Consider the following 16,683-nt stretch of genomic DNA (forward strand, 5'->3'; position numbering starts at 1 on the left):
TAGGAATGTAAAATGTGCAGTCACTGTGGAAAACAGTGTGGCATTTCCTCAGAAATTATAAATATAGCTACCAAATGATCCAGCAATTTCACTTCTGACTATTGTTCCAAAAGAGTTGAAAACAGAATCTTGAAGAAATCATACACACGCATATTCACTGAAGCATTATTCAGAGTAGCCAAGAGACAGAAACAACCTAAGTGTCCATTATTGGATGAGTGAATAAAGAAAACATGGTACATACACACAAGGAGTATCATTCAGCCTTAAAACAGAAAGAAATCTGTCACTGCTACAACACAAATGAACCTGGAGGACACTATTCTAAGTGAAATACACCAGTCACACACAGAAGGCCAAATACAACATGACTCCACTTACATAAGGTTTCTAAAGTGGTCAAATTTACAGGAGAAAGTAAAATGGTGGCTGCCAAGGACTGGGAGGAGGGGAGTGGGGAGCCACCATCCACTAGGGACAGAGTTTCAGTGTTAGTCACGCAAGATGAAAAAGTTCTTAAAGATCTTCTGCATAAAATGTACGTATAGTTAACAGTATTGTATTATGCGATTAAAATTTTGTTAATAGGAGAGATCATATGTTATGTGTTTCACCAAAATTTTAAAATAATTAATAATAAAAGAGTTACACTTCTAAATACTTCATCATATGATTCATCTCACTTTTGCAACAGATAATTCTCATGTATCTTTCTTCTTACAAGATAGAAAAGTGTGTTTGAATTGTATAAATGCTACTTGGATTGTGTATGGCCGAGCAATTATTTCAAATTCCTGTGTTTTTAATAATATGGATAAATTTACACCTGATTGTAGTTCTACCTACAAATATTCTCCCCAGCAAATGTCTACAACATTCAGCAAATATCAAAGGTTTAGAATCCTTTATCCATATTCTATAAAAACACACTTACAATTTTGCTAACTCTAAAGAAAACATACAGTAAACTGTACTAAATAAATCTCTTCCCAAAGAACCTCAATAAACTCTAAAGTAGGGGTAAAATAAAACTATATATCATCAATTTAGCACTACCTAATTAACTTTTTCTTACTTCCATGGCTCTCTTAAACTTTTATATGTAATAAATAAAATATAGGTTTAAAGTGATTTTTAAAGGAAAGGATGTTAAGAGGAACCCTAAATTGTCTAAGCCATAAAGGTGAGATTAATTACTGAAATATTTTAAAATATATTTCAATAGTAACTGCCTAGCCAAGTCTGAATCATCCTTTATGCTGAAGCACAAACACCAACTCCAAGGAGCCTCCCTCATCCCGGGTCCAGGTCACGTTAGGTCCCCACTCAGGACTGCTTCAGCGTCCTTTACTGAAGAGACTTACTGCCTCACTAAGTGACACTGTCTGTGTGATCCCGCAGGTGACTGTTATTTGTGTGTATGAGCTGTGCTTCCTTCTCTGTGGCCACAGTACCTGGTGCAGGGCCTTTCACACATTAAAGCAGCTACTTCATTCAGACAGCAACTACCTCTCAAGCATCTAATTTATATCCAATTCAGAAAACATGAGGAAAAAGCCCAACTCCAGTCCTAAAGAACTTTATACTCTAACGTGGGAACTGATAAATGACGTGATGATTATAGGAGTCAGACACAAAGGCCAGAACTGAACAAGGCATTTACCACCGTGGGAGTCCTGGGAGTCCAGACAGTTTTTAAGTCAGAGGTTACATATTAGGATTAGGCCAGGAGTCAGTTATGAGTGCTCTGGCTGGAGGAAGAGGCAGAAGGCGAGTATACAGTGGGGTCAGGGGCTGAATGAAGTAGGGGTGAGAAGCTGGCTGTCAGGGGGATACCCAGAGAAGAAGATGAGGGAAGAGATGGGGAGAGGGTGGTGAGGAATCTTGAAGGAGACGTTGAAAAGGAAATTAACCTTTATCCCAAAATAAGCAGAGTAAGATTTCCATATTTAAAAAGTCACTTGAATAGCATTGTGGCCAGAGAACTAAAGAGATGTAAGACTGGAGAGAAAGGCTAATGAGCAGGCATTGGAGCAGCCCACATCAGACCAGGGTCCCTGGATGAGGGATTCATTCCCACAATGTGAGATACCAAGACCAAGAAGGTAGCAGGCTGACTGGTTGGGGGAAGTGAGGCAGAGAGAGAATGAAGTTAGAATGCCCTCCACGGTTCTGCTTGGGCTCCCGGATGACCCGTGCGTGGTACCGGCAACTGAACTAAGTGATGGTCTATGGGAGGAATAAATAGGTCCATGAATAAGTGGAGAAAGTGGCTACATTCTTTTTTTGTGCAGGTTGGCAATATATTTTAGCCAAGAATTATATGCAAGCATATATAGCAAGGATATTCTAGTTGGAGTCTCAGAGAATTATTGCAGGAAGTAAGAGATTAGTATTTTAGGTAACTAAAAAGAACCTTATATTAGTTTAAAAAGGAACTTCAAGTGCTGAGAGTGCGGAGTGTGTGCTCCGGGCTCAGAACATGCATTTATTATTTTAAAAATAAAAAAAAAATCTAAAAAAGTCTTAAAAAGTAACTTTAATGAAACAAGTGTTAAAAGGTTTCTGGTATCCAAACTCCACGCACACTGAAGCTGGCCTTCTGCCCCTACACACTCCAGACAGATGTGCCTCTGTGTACATGGGTGCTCTGTACAGGTACTGTGTGTTTAATGATGCTTTTAAATTTATGAACATAGATTGTATGTGTGTTCATCTATGAACACATGAGCACTTTTATATAATAGGGAAAATTCTGATCCTCAGAAGCCCCTTTATTTTTGGATGCCAATTTACTTTACATTTTTTCTAATTTTATTATATTACTTGACATTCTATTATAGAAGATTTACTGAGAGAATATTTTGGTTGAAAGTTGGTATAAGTGTTAGGTTGTTATAAGCTAAAATGTCATAGGACTACAGAAAACCTATATTAAGAAAAAATGCAAATAAACAGCAGAGACTTTATCAGAAGAGTTCAATTTTAGCAGTTGAGAAATAAAAAGGGAAAGCATTCCTAAAATTAGATCAAAGTAGAGGCAAATTCATTTAGAACATGGGGGAAAAAAGGTCCCCAAAAAGAGAGAGAACAATAGAACACATGAATCATTCAGGAAGAGAGGAAGGTGCACCACCACTCACGCACCTTGCAGAGGATCTCTTTCAACAGCAGACTCCTGATTACTGGGATAAAGGAAAGATGAAGACCATACTCTGCCCCATGTGGATGTTTCATGTCCTGACAGAATGTGGGATACAAGGAATTGTAATGCAAGGCAAGTGACATTAACAGGTGTCCTTTCAGATGCCTTTAATGCTAGAAAGCCATGGGAGCCTTTGGAAGGACATGGGATTGGCCTTTGGACAGCAGTGTCCGGACACCTAGTCAATCTCAGGGTTGAGCAGCCTTCCTTCCTTTTCCCTTCCTGTTCCTTTTTGGGTGTGTGTGTTCTGGCAATGGATGACTGGGTCTTATGTCATTAGAGTGTCAGGGCTGTAAAGTATCATATCTTTTCTTCACATCACAATGCATAGGGAGACTTCCCTTGCCTGCTTTTAAAAGTAAGAGCAAGAAATGGCAATGCAAACAATTCTAAACTGAAAGAAACTTATCCTCATTCCATGAGCTTAAAAACAAACTTTTATTTCTGTATGGGGCTTTTTCATGATGCATGTACACTGACTGCACAAGAAGTAACTGAGTTCTCACACACAAATCCAATCTATATATTTGGCATATATAACTAGATAAATATAATGGGTTACAAGTTCTTTATCACCTACAAAATCCCACAAAGATAATAGTTTATATTGTTTTAAGGGAATTGAAAACATACACATTTTTATTGTTGTTCATCTTCCAGTTGATAAGCACACATTTCCTGTATCATCAAAAGAGAAGTGACAGTATTTGCAGTCTGCCTCCTATTTGTTACCTGCCTTTCAGAAACTTGCCCTTTGGGACTCAGGGTCCCACTTGACAAGACACAACCTTGTATACTTTAGTGTGAACCCAGTCAGCACTCCTTTCAAGATTAAGTTCTAAGGAATAGCTTTATAAAGGACAGATTAGATCTTAATAGAGCTTCAAGCATAAACCAATAAGGAGAAAAATATTGGAGTAAAAAGTAACCAGGCACTTCTAACTGGTTGTGTTCACCAGCAATTTCTAACAAAAGAAAAAAGCCAGACTCCAAAGGGATATTCAGTAGTACAACCCTCTCCTCTCTGTATTAAAACTGAGATACACCAGACCTTATTTTGTAAACTCTTGCTCTCTTTCTAGGTAATCCATCAATGACTGGACCAAAGGTCGATGAATCAGATGTTATCACCCATAATGAACTGTCAACTTCCTAGTTATTTTCTGAGTTTATTCAACCAACTCACTTTTTTTCTGCTTGCACTTGAGTGTTAATTTGCTCAACTAAAGTGTTTTATACTATATGTCAATGAGCAAATATTACATTTTTGTTAATCAATTAGCTAGCCCTCTCCTGTACCCTACAAAGAAAGTTTCCTGAACTGATACCAATAATCCCAGTAAACTTAATATAACTTACCAATAATTAAATGTATGGAAATAAATTTTAAACATAAGAATCTATGTAAAATGGGGGGAGAATGTAGCTCAAGTGGTAAAGCACATGCCCAGCATGCATGAGGTCCTGGGTTCAATCCCAGTCCCTCCTCCAAATGTAAATAAATAAACCTAATTAATTCCCTCTCATAAAACAAACAAACAAACAACAAAAAAAGATGAACACTTGCAACCCCTGATGAGTTACTGAATATGAGCAATGATTATCCATGACTGCTAACTTTAAAAAGAAAAGTAAAAGTGAAAAAAAGACATAAAAAAACTATGTAAAACTTCAGTGATTAATATACCCATCATATCTCTGAATTAGAATAGCAGACAATTAAAATTTTATAGTTATTTTACCACTTGTGATCTTAGTACCTGGAACAACATTTCCAAAAGTGAATTCTACACATTAAGTATCAGGCAAAAAGAGGACTCCATCAACAAAAGAAAATGGAGGAAAAGCTGTGTTAAGCAAAGTTAAGCATGTATCTTTGATAAAAGCTATTTCAAAGCATTTTGAGTATACAGGAGGTGTACAGAGTATGCAGGATTTCCAATTTGGAAGCAGACGCTTTTCTTTCTTGGACCAGTACAGCATTAGTGTCCCCCAGAACATTGTTATTAAGACCTTCCTTTAATCTTTTGTCACTACTTTATCTGGTAGCAAACATACAGTAAATAGTTCACTAGCACTGGTTAGAACTAATTTTTTTGCAACAAAGTTATAAATTCCACCTAATAAAGTTTAAATTTATATACTATTAATGACAGTACTTGCAAGGAAAAATCATTCAGGACTCAATTCTGAAGTTGAAATAAAGAATAGTTTTTCTACGTTGGCAAGGAAACACAATTAGACTATGAAGTCATGCAACTATTTAATAACAAGTATAAAATGACCATGCTTTCTGCTCTTTTATTCATTAAAGCAAAACAATAAATAAAGCTTACTATCCTTGTGCTTGAAATATGATTTCTAGCAATTTATTTTCAATTATCCCTATAAGTGTTCCAGAGTTCTCTCTTATTTCATTTTATGATTAGTTACTTTGAACTGAATATATCAGTCCCTTACCAGCGTGGAGACAAGTAGACAGCTGAGTAAACTGGGGCTTATTTGTCTGGAAGAGCACAGTCAGGCACAGCTCTGTTTCTGAGTTTGGATGGTGCAATACCTGGACATCTGCACAGCTTCCTTGCCTGTGCAGTATCTCCTTTGCTTAAACACGTTTGCTGACCAATTGCTGGATGTATGCCATTATCATCACGAGAGTGGAGAATAGCATCCAGAAACATCCCCTGGAAAAAATCAGAAGCAAGCCACATATAAGCCACCACATTGACACATATATTCCTTACAAATAGGTTTTTTCCCCAAACTCAAGTCAATCAAAGGAGAAATATATCAGAGTTGAGATTTAAACAGTGTGCCAGACTTTCAAAACACTTTCATCAAAGTAGAAAAATATTGCATGTTAAATGTGTATGCCTAGCATAAAGTCAGTGACAGCATTCACTTCTTTCTTAGAAATGTATATTATATGTTTTTTAAAAATCTAAAATTCTATATAGCCCCCTATCAAGTTTTTTGGTCTCTCAAGATCTAAAAAGAGTTACCTTCCTAATTTGTGAAACAATTCTTCCTCATCAAGTGCTATTTTCTTAAGAACAGCTTATAATAAATATTTTCAAATTACTAAAATTGTTAAGTGAAACAAAATATGTATATTGATATTTTCAAATTAAACTACTAATTTAACCTAAGTATTTTTAGAAGTTCACTTATTATAGTATTTGTTAAAAGAACAGGAAAAAACAAAGTGTCAAATTTTAGAATAGTTTAAAGCAAAATAATTTTGTGATACATATACACACTCAAACACACACATAGACATACAATGTAAAAACTTCATGGTAAAATTGATAAGCCAAAAAAACAAAAACAAAAACAAAAACAAAAACAAACGAACTAAGCAAGGCCCTGACAGTGCTAAGCTACAGATACTGAACTGTTTTGCACCCAAGGTTGTGATAGAAACTTGCTAATTTTCTTAATATGCATGGCTAAACATTCTGAACCTAGTGCACTAAAGATACAGTCTAATTTTTCAATAAATATCTACATTTACAACTCTAAAGAAAGTACTGAGCTTAAAGTTAAATGGACTGGGAGACTATTCCAAATGGTGAGGATGGAGCGTGTATATCAGAATTTTCCAAAAAAGAAATACTTTTTATAAAAGTGTTTTAAATTAAAAGATTCAATTATTTAAAAATCTTTTAAATTGAAATGAATGACATGACAGGTTTTTCCCAAAATTTATAAATGAATAAATTGTACTTAAAATGCAGATTAAAAGAACAACATTTTAGTTCTACTTACTTTCTCCCTTAAGAAATATTTACTGAGCATTGTTATAGGCCTGGATTTATAACAATAAATAAAAGAAACAAAAATTACCCCCCTTCTGGTTTTCACATTCTAATAGAGGGAGAAAGTCCTGAGACAAGACTGATAACTGAGAGAGTGACAGGAACTATCACAAGAAAGAGAAGATGGATATTGGTTATCCACTGATAGGACAGCCTGTAAATAGAGTGATGAAAGAAAAAATCACTTGGAAGCTGATATTTTAGCCAAACATGAAGGAAATGAAGGTGAGGGAAACGTGGGTAACTGGGAGCAGAGTCACAGAGAGAAAGGACTTTAACAAATACAACAGCCTGAGATGGGAGGACCTGTAAAGGGCTTGAGTGCCAGACAGAGAGTTTAACTTTCCTGAGGAAAACTCAATATGTGGAGGATGGTAAACAGAAGTGTGACATGATATATGAGTGATTTATAACTAACTGCCCTAGCTTCTAGGTGAGGGTAGTGATCTTTATACAAAACCCAATTACTCAAATAGAGAATGAAACTCTTTAAAACCAAATGTAAGTCTCTACACAACTCCATATGTATACTATCTGCAATGAAGGGAGGGAGGGGGAACTAATGATTCATGGGAATTGACCATCAAACATGAGAGCTTGCACACACTTAATAATATGCCACTCCTGCCAGGCCAACGCAACTGAAGGGGAAGATGAGCTACAGGGGAGCATTGAGAAAAGCCATCCTTCATCTCTGCTGCACTAATCAACAGGTACATTAAGTAGGGAAGTTCACATTAATGGAGTGTTACAACTTCTGCAGTACTTCAATACTAACGAAGTGTTCACCATTTTCTATTTCTATTTCTTTAAAAAAAATTGTAATCTTTGAAAAGTTTTGGGGTTTTTTCCAGTTTTCAAAAAAGAGTCCATTTAAAAGGGTCAAGGACATCTTGGAGTAGATATTTTCAAACTCAGACAATAGAATGATGAATTTTGGTTCATTCAGTCTACTGAGATAAACTGCCTTCCGTTTGTATGGGGTCAATCACCCAATCTTTTGATCTTTCTTTACGGTCAAAAAGTTAAGAAGTCTCTCCCTCCACATCCAGGCCATTAAGCAATGTAGGCTCTTCTGAACATTCTCTCAGAAAGACCATAGATGGGGTCACTTACTAACCTTCATTTGTTTTCCCTACAGTAGAAGAGTGAATTAACTATGCTTTTTATGAAACTTCATAAAATGTTAGAACTCTTTTATTAATTAAAAATGGGCAGTGCCAGTTTGCAAGCATCTACATTACAAATTACCTACATATATAAAATGCCCCCTCTATCCAGTCCTGTTCTCACAGTAAGTACCTAAATCTGCTCATGGTCAACAATGATGAAAACAGCTAAAACTTTTATATACTATTTTGGTTCAGAATAGAAGAAATTATAAAACTTCAAACACTTACATTAACAGAATGAAGGACAAAAGCCACATGTTCATCTAATTGATGCAGAAAAAGCATTTGACAAAATTCAACATCCTTTCATGATAAAAGCACTCAATGAACTAGTAATAGAAAGAAACTACCTCATCATAAAAGGTAATGCATGAAAAGCCTACAGTTAACATCATAGTCAATGGTGAAAAAGTGAAAGCTTTTCATCTAAGTTAGGATAATTGCTGTCACTGTTTCTAGTCAGTATAGTATTGAAAATCCTAGCACAATTAGGCAAGAAAATAATCAAAAGGCATCAAATTGAAAGAAAAGGAAAATCATTTCTGTAGATGACATGATCTTATACGTAGAAAATCCTAGAGAGTCCACTAAAAACCTGTCAGAACTAATAAAGGAATTCAGCAAAACTGCAGGATACAAAATCAGCACCCCAAAACCAGTCACATTTCTATACAGCAACAGTGAACCATCTGAAAAGGAAAGTAAGACAACAATTCCATTTAAAATAGAATCAAAAAGAATAAAATACTTGGGAATAAACTTAACCAAGGAGGCCAAAGACTTATACACTGAAAAGTACAAAGCATCACTGAAAGAAATTTAAAAAGACACAAATGAATGGAAAAACAATCTGTATTTATGGACTGATTGACTTAATTTGCTAAGATAGCCACACAAAATGATAAACACAATCCCTACCAAAACCCCAACAGCATCTACGGTGAAAATAGGAAAAAAAAAAAAAAAGTTCTAAAATTCATATGTAATCTTATAGGACCTTGAATAGCCAAAGTTTTTTTTTTTTAAAAAAACCCAAAAACCAAAGTTGGAGGACTTACACTTCCTGATTTCAAAATATATTACAAAGCTAAAGTTACTAATACAGTGTGGTATTGGCAAAAAAAAAAAAAAAAAAAAAAAAAAAAAAGACCTACAGACCAATAGACTAGAATAGGAATCCCAGAAATAAATCCTAGTGTATATAGTGAGAGAACTTTAACAAAAGCGTCAAGACTATTCAATAGGGAAAAGACAATCTTTCCAACAAATGATGTTAGGAAAACTGGCTATCCATGTACAAAAAACAAAGTTAGGCCTTTATCAAAGCCATTCACAAAAAATAACTCAAAACAGATTAAAGATCTAAACATAAAATTCCCAAATCATAAAACTCTTAGAAGAAAACAAAGGGGAAACTTGGTGACATTGACTGTGGCAATGATTTCTTGGGTATGACACCAAAAGCAGAGATGACAAAAGCAAAAACGGGTGAGGGGAACCACATCAAACTAAAAATCTTGTGCTGAGCAAAGGAAATAGTCAACAGAGTGAAAAGGAGGGAGAATATTTGCAAAATATATATCTAATGAATGGCCAGAATATATAAAGAAATCTTACAACTCAACAGCAGAAAAATGCAATGATCTGATTTTTAAGATGGGCAGAAGATTTGAATAGGGATTTCTTTAAAGATGATATACAAATGGCTAAGCATATAAAAAGATCACTAATCATCAGAGAAATGCAAATCAAAACCAAAACAAGACATGTCACACACATTAGAGAGGCTACTATCAAAAAAATAAAAAAAAAAACAAAACAGAAAATAAGTCATGTTGGTGAAATGTGGAGAAACTGAAACCCTTGGGTACTGTTGACGGGACTGTAAAATAGTGCAGCTCCTAAGAAAACATTATGGAGGCTCTTCAAAAAATTAAAACTAGAACTACCACCTAATCCAGCAACCCCACTGCTGTGTATATATTAAAAAGAAAGGAAAACAGGGTCTGGAAGAGACATTTGCAGACACACGTTCATGACAGCACTATTCACAGTAGCCAAGAGGTGAAAGTGACTCAAATGTCTATCAATAAATGAACGAACAAACAAAATACGGTACACATGTCCAATGGAATATTATTCAGTCTTAGAAAGGAAGGAAATTCTGTTACTTGCTGTGACATAGAAGAGCCTTAAGGACATTATGCTAGATGAAATAAGCCAGCCACAAAAAGATAAATACTGTCTCCAAAGTAGCCAAATTCATAGAAACAGAAAGTGGAACGTGGTTACCAGAGGCTGGGGGAGGGGAAAGTGGAGCGTTGCTGTGTAATGGGGGTAGAGTTTCAGTTTTGCAAGATGAAAGCCTTCTGGGGATCTGTTTCACAACAACGCAAATGTACTTAATACTACTAAATTGTACTCTTAAAAATAGTTACTATGGTAAATGTGATACTGAGGTTTCTTTACCACAACAAACAAACAAACAAACAAACAAACTTCAAATACTTTGGAGGTGGTGGCTGAGAACTGTGCCAAATACTTCCTCTCCTAAAATTCATTTATTTAAACATATGAATGAATCAGTAAACATTTTCTTTAAAAAGCAGAACAAAAAATAATGTGAATTGGATCAATGCTTTTAACAGATAGATATAATTACTTTCACTCTAGGAATAAGTTTATTTGGGAAAAGTGAATAGGAACATTTTGAAACAATAAGAAAAAAAGCACTAGCAATACCAAAATAGGTATAGGGGGTGATAAACTGCAATATCCTCATGGTTTATAGAAAAGAAACAATTTAAACATATAAAAGGAGTACAGAATAAGGGAAAATATGTATTTCAAGCTTTCTTATAGGTTCACTGTCTATCAGGGAAAGAACACATTACTTCTTCCACTCTGCAGCACCTCCTCTGTTCCAAAAAATCAAAACTCACTTCATTTCTAATTAATATAATTCAACAGTATTTTTTAAAAAGCACTTTGGTTAAACTGGTACCAAATCCCCATTTTTCACGTTTCTAAGGAAAACTCAATTCCAAACACTGACCTAAAAACAAAGCTTTGCAACTCTTTAAGTTTAATTTCAGGCCAAATTTATGGGTATATTTTTACTAAAACTTAAACTCAATTCCAGAGATAGTAAATATGTGGATAGTTATTATATTTGAACAAATATATATTATACATTTCAGAAGAAAATGATTTTTAAAATACAGTTACCACTCAATTATTTTAATAATGAAGTTTGGCCTTTAAAAAAAGCATAATTTTAAAATGCATTCAAGTATTAAGAGTTTGTTTATATCCTTCTCTAGTTTTTACCAATAATTAAAAAAAAAAAAAGACAGGGGAATTAATTTGATTTTTTCAGTCTTCTTCCTAATCCTGCCTTTAGAAGCACAGATTAATGAGTTGTGAAATGGACACAGTGATCAAAAAGAGTGAGTGGAATAGACATACAAGTATAAAATGGGCATAGAATGGGAACAAGAGATGACTTCAATGGTTTTAACAGCTCCAAATTACTTACCATGAACTACTTCCTGATAACCTCTTCTTTAGAACCCAAATTTATCAGACTCTTTTATTTTATTTTATTGAGTTATAGTCAGTTTACAATGTTGTGTCAATTTCCAGCGTAGAGCACAATTTTTCAGTTATACATGAACATACCTATATTCATTGTCACATTCTTTTTCACTGTGAGCTACCACGATGAAAGATCTTAGATATATTTCCCTGTGCTATACAGTATAAACTTGTTCATCTATTCTACATATGCCTGTCAGTATCTACAAATTTTGAACTCCCAGTCTGTCCCTTCCCACCCCCTCCCCTCTGCAGACCCTTAAAAATAAACATCAGTCACTAATGAAATAAGTTGAAAGTTAACAAATGGCAAAATTCTAAATTCTGTGAAGTAAAATAGCTTCCTAAAACACTCTCTGAGAATTATTCTACTATAGCAATTTTTGAGTATAATTAGTACTTGAGCAACAGAAAATACATAGAAGAGAACATAAGTCACATAGAGAGCACAACATTCCAGCTCAGCAACTGAGCTCTCTGTTTGACTTGAAAGGCCTAAATTTCATTAAAAGTGCTTTGCCAGTTTAACATTCTGAAAGTTTTGGTAATCATTTTCATTGAACTTTTTTATGATTTGGGAATATTAAATAATTTAAACAATTCATATCATTTTAACTTTTACTTTGAATCTATTTATTTGATAGGAAATGTGAAAATGTGTTTTTTACATCTCAAAAGCCCGGTGTCAGTTACAAATGCCAATTAGTATTTTTTGTACTTTGTGGCAGCAATATTTGAAAGTGGTTCTAGTTGTAAAGTTAAATCTAGTTTTGTGAGGGGCCACACAGAGGATAGGAATTAAAAGTCAAAAGGTATAAGCTGAGAATCCAACCTTGAGAAGGTGTTCCTGGCATGATACTGTCAAAATCATGTCTTTCTCCAAGTGAGTTCACTTCTCCAGGCTCCATCTTCAGAAAATTGTACCCTTGACCTAAGAATAAGGCACAGGAAACTGTCCATAAGCCTCTTAACAGAAAAGAGAACAGAAGAGCCATTCCTGGCCTGTATCTGCTCTGTATCTGTATCTGATCACTGATCTTCATGTGGTTGTATTTACACACTAACACCTAGGCACATGCAAAAGGGCACAGCCAGTGCCACTGTGTGCAAATGAATATCATTTTGAAAGAGCAATATTGCATTCATTAATAAGTTAATTTCAGCAAAATGGTAGATTGCCAAAGACATACTTTGGGTTTGTTTTCTTTGTATACTCTTTCACTTTTTCATAATATTTGTTTCTTTAAAATTTTAAATGTTGTTTTTTTTTTTTTTACAGTACTATGGCTCTAAAAAGTTACATTTTTATCTAATGAGTTCCCCACCTTTCTCTTATGACTACATTTGCCAAGACCAAAAAAAGAAAAAAGAAAAAAAAATGCTTCCTATGAAACATTGGGGAAAACAAAACAACAGTATTTGTATGTACACACAACACTGCAGGCGTTTGCTATATGATTTTGTCACTAAAGATAAAATAACATCAATAAATATATATTAAAAATTTTTTTAATTTTAAGTTAAAAAAGAAAATTAAAAAATTCACACATCCTTAGCACAGCAAAAAAAACCCAAAAAGATAAAATAACAGCAGCAAGTTCACTGAAAACAAACAAGATTCTCTTTGATGAAAAGGAGGCTCTACTTGGAGGACTTTTTTGATCAAGAAGAATATGTTTCAGAACTTAATTTTTCTTTTTTTCACTTTTCACAACTGTTATTTTAGCTTCTGGCTATTGTTGTATTAATAGATTTCTCAACTGCCTATTAGTGTTTGGATTGTAATATATTTCTTGAAATTTGAAAATAACATAGAGTTAAGCACATAGATCTACATCTGTGGTTCAGAAGCAGAGTGTTTCCTGAGGTTTAGTTTAGGTTTCAGTAATTCATGTTTCACAAGTTCAGCAGCCAAAGATGGCCACTTCTATAGCTCATTTTGAAACATCAAAATGTAAAGGTGAGCTTTAGGATTTCAAATTCAAGATTTGAGTTAAAAAACAGAACTATTACAACACTTATCTATTTTAATTTTATTCCAACTGACACATTACTACCAAATGTAAAATATCACATCAAGGAAAAAGTTTTCCAGAAAGGCAATAAAGAAACTGAGTGATGCCACAGAGTTTTTTTCCTACATGTGATAAGGAAATCTGATACACTCACTTGAGCATTAAAGATGAAACAATCAGCCTGAAGTTACAGAACCCAAGTCCCAGAGTTAAGTGTGTTAGTCCACCTTATAATGAATTCACACAATAAGCAGTTTTCAATGAACTAAGCAGACCATATGATGAAACCTATGTTCCGCAAGTCTCTGGTTTGTCTGTCTGTATCACAACCTTTCTCAGGAAATACCCTACATTATCTCAACCTCTGACAGAAGCAACTGTTAAAACTCTTCTTCATAAAAAATGGTCAGTATATTTTAGCATATTCAATTCTTAGGTGAGGTTTTCATAAAGGTATGGAGCTGATTTTATAACTATTAATCTATAACCCACTAGAGAGTTTTTTTTTTTTTTTAAGAGCTCAGCTTTTTATTGGATGTGTTCCTACAGAGGTTTAGTCAAAAAGACCAAAGCCCATGTCGTCATCAGACTCCTTGGACGCTTCTTTCTTGCTTCCACTTTCTTCTTCTCAGCTGGGGCGGCGGCGGCGGCGGCGGCAGGCCCACCGGCCTCCACGTCGCATATGAGGCTCCCGATGCTGACGTTGGCCAGAGCCTTTGCAAACAAGCCCGGCCTGAAAGGCTCGAAGTTCACTCCGGCTGCTTTAATGAGGTTGTTGATCTTGTCCTCCGTGACGGTCACCTCTTCATCGTGCAGGATGAGGGCCAGCAGATGCAGGCGAGCTCGGAGACCGAGGCCATGGCGCGGGAGAGCTCCAGGCTGGCGCTGCCGGGCGCGGTGCTAGTCGCCGGATGAAGTGAGGGCCTCACCCCAACGCGGCCTTAGCTCTCTCAGAAGAACAGAGCACCTTGGCCGCAGCTGAGGAAAGAGAAAATCTATCTTATTCGAGATGACCCTCAGTATTTTGTGCAATATCAACACTCAAAACCTTTAATAATTTAAATTAATTTTAATGAGGTGTAAATACAGCATTAGCATAGCAAAAAGATGAAATAATTGTTTCATGAAATTGTAGCCAATAATGGTAATTTCAAATTAAATTTAAAAGTCATGAAACGATCGGAATGATTAGTGAGTCAAAGATCAATTCCTATAAAAAGCATAATCCTTCTTATCATTGAAAAATACAACACAGGGCAAATGTGACGTGAAAAGTGAGCACCAAAACAAATCAAAATGCAACATTATTACTATAATAGTCACAAATGTACATACAAATACTCAAAAAAAGTCTAATTTCAGGAATGCAACTACAGATTTCAGTATCTTTGGGCAAGTTCCAACTTCAGTTTTCACATCTCTAAAGTCATGAAGTACATGTTCTTCAAAACCCCTTTAAATTCTTACATTCTTTTATCTTAGGATTACACACAATATACATTAGCTGACGTGTAAGTTGTCAATACCTTCGTGATCGCCTACTTATAAAGCAGTATGCTGAGTGTCACGAGGGACACAGAAGTAGGCTCCCTGCCCTCATCAGTGGTGAAGGCAGACATTTGAACTGGCAGTGAAATGGAGTTATTACAGCTGTCGCAGAGCAAAGTCCCACTGTGGGAAGCTCAGAAATGGGTGAGAATAAAATATGTGATAGACTTCCACTGATGAGAAAGGAAAGACGTTCAAGCAGCTAAAATGTCACAAAAACAAACATGAAGATATGACAGTAAATGGAGAAAGATAGTTTAGCAGGATAAAACAAGTGAAATGTAAAACTTTGAAAAGAGCCAAATTAATAAAAGAATATGAGTATACATATGAATTTGTTACAAACACAATTTGAGCAATGAAATAATAAGCGACTGGGGCTTTGGGTGTATTTGTTTTACAAAATTGAAGGGCAGGAAAGAGAAAAGATGTATTGATCTGAATACATTATATATTTAGAAATATGTATATCCACTCCTACTAGATAACCAGAGGAAGGAAGGACAGTCTAGATTTGGCCTTTTAAATACTAAATACACATAAAGTACTAGGAGGGACTTCAAATGTAATCAAAACTTGTCAAGCTAAAATTAGAGTAATTCAGAAGGAAACATTGCTTAAATAAGTCATAGCTAAAAAATTATGGCACTATCCAAAAATATATAGAAAAATAATCATCTATAATTTTCCTTAATGTCACTTAGGGCCAAAATTAAAACCCATTTTTTAAAATTGAAGTATAGTTGATTTACAATGTTGTGTTAATTTCAGGTATATCACATAGTGATTCAATTATACTTATACATGTTCTTTTTTTTTATTATAGGCTGTTACAAGGTACTGAATATAGTCCCCTGTGCTATACAGTAGGACCTTGTTATCTACTTTATATATAATAGTATCTGCAAATCCCAAACTCCTAATTTATTAAAAAATATGGAATTTGCATGTAACCTTTGTGCAGGGGCCATGCTCATATCTGCATCTTTCCAATTTTATATATGTGACTCTGAAGGAAGCACAAAACCCATTACTTTTTAAGTTAAGTTAAATGTTCTGGGAAAATGTAGAAACAAAGCCAGATGTTGTAATTCTCCCAACACCTAGTGAAATACATATTTCTACCACCCACAAAATATGTGTCATTAGGGCAAGAACTATTTCCTCCAAAGGAGTTAATCAGTTATTTTTACTTCCCTATATGAACTATAATAGAAGGTATTCAAATAGCTATAGCTGATTAGAGAAAATTTCTCTTTATAGAAGAATTTCAGCTAATAAGTGTAGAAGGAATAAAAGAAAAGAACAACATTAGAAAATCACAATTT

At 34.8% G+C, this 16,683-nt stretch overlaps 1 non-coding gene and 2 pseudogenes across 1 annotated transcript; all 3 read right to left on the bottom strand.

Annotated features, from left to right (window-relative positions):
* LOC141578280 (tolloid-like protein 1) overlaps window positions 1-12,835 on the bottom strand; it is a 253,168-nt pseudogene extending 240,333 nt beyond the window's left edge.
* Window positions 12,836-14,318: 1,483 nt separating this feature from the next.
* On the bottom strand, window positions 14,319-14,777 carry LOC141578398 (large ribosomal subunit protein P1 pseudogene; annotated as a pseudogene).
* A 1,497-nt stretch (window positions 14,778-16,274) lies between these two features.
* Window positions 16,275-16,377, bottom strand: LOC141578541 (U6 spliceosomal RNA). The gene has a single exon (XR_012508915.1). It is a non-coding gene; the product is annotated as a U6 spliceosomal RNA (small nuclear RNA).
* Window positions 16,378-16,683: the final 306 nt, after the last annotated feature.

Source organism: Camelus bactrianus, chromosome 8 (assembly GCF_048773025.1).
Source record: "Camelus bactrianus isolate YW-2024 breed Bactrian camel chromosome 8, ASM4877302v1, whole genome shotgun sequence".
NCBI lineage: Eukaryota > Metazoa > Chordata > Mammalia > Artiodactyla > Camelidae > Camelus > Camelus bactrianus.